The following is a 1,019-nucleotide window of genomic DNA, read 5'->3' on the forward strand; positions in this document are numbered from 1 at the left end:
TCGTTTCGTTGACTTGTACGCTTTCCCGATTCGTTTCGCGAACGCATGGATAGCTTGTCGGTGGCCGATGAGCGTGCGGGCCACTTGGTTCGCCGATTTGGTGGCTGGTGAGTGTATAGGCTATTTGGTTCGCCGTTTCGCTTCATGTGTTCATCGGCGTCGGATAATCCTCTTAGACTTAGATAGTGGCGTTCATCACCTTCTCTCTGTCTCGAGCTGTGCGTGGATACCTATAGGCATTTTTAGACGCCTACAAGGAGTAACTAGCTTATAGCTTTTAAAATTGTACGTCCTGCGTGTAACTTTTAAACTGCAACTGCTTGTAACTATAAGTTGTCGTGTTAAAGTTAGATGACAAAAGTTAAACTTAACTTGCTTGACTTTTCAGATATGGACAGCAAAGCTGGTGAAGACTATGATAGCGGTCGAGCCGTCGAGATGTAAATAACTTGTTATTTTCGTTAATGAAAGACGTGGCACTAGTCAGGCTTTAGTGAAGGAATTTACCAGTGCTGTTGATGATGAGAGGAAGGCAGTCCTTGCTTGAATTGGAGAGGAGGAGGAGAAACTCTTTAAGGGTTTCTTCAGCAAGGTAATCATTCTGGGTACATTTACTCTGTAGTTGATATTTATGTAGTTACTAGAATTGATTTCATCTTTATTTTACTATAGAAATGACCGATATTAGTTGATGTTGTATCTGCATGTTTAATTTACCTATTGTTGGCACTTGTCAGTCTTAGGATCAGTGTCTTGGTCAAGGATTGAAAGGTGGCCTTTAGAAAATATTCTCGTTAGAGCTCGTCCTAGTATACCAGTTCTTTACTTAAATGTTCTGCATTAAGTTCATTTTCTTTTGAATTGCTTTCTTCCTTTATTTTGTTTCTCAAACGTTTCTTTCGTCCGTTCCTTTCTTCCTTTAGGAATGTTCATTGCATCAATAATGAAGTTACCCAAGCTGTTTGACATAGCGATTTGCGGCAAATTCTTACCAAAGAAAGGGAGGGGGGTGGAGGTGT

At 40.7% G+C, this 1,019-nt stretch overlaps 1 long non-coding RNA gene across 1 annotated transcript in view; it reads left to right on the top strand.

Moving 5' to 3' along the window:
• The window catches only part of LOC109828535, a 2,338-nt gene extending 1,323 nt beyond the window's left edge, over window positions 1–1,015 (top strand). The window contains exons 4-5 of the long non-coding RNA XR_002243741.1: window positions 389–592; window positions 924–1,015. This is a non-coding gene — a long non-coding RNA (uncharacterized LOC109828535). The remainder of the gene's footprint in view (window positions 1–388; window positions 593–923) is intronic.
• Window positions 1,016–1,019: the final 4 nt, after the last annotated feature.

This window comes from Asparagus officinalis, unplaced genomic scaffold, assembly GCF_001876935.1.
Source record: "Asparagus officinalis unplaced genomic scaffold, Aspof.V1 AsparagusV1_Un2232, whole genome shotgun sequence".
Taxonomy (NCBI): Eukaryota; Viridiplantae; Streptophyta; class Magnoliopsida; order Asparagales; family Asparagaceae; genus Asparagus; species Asparagus officinalis.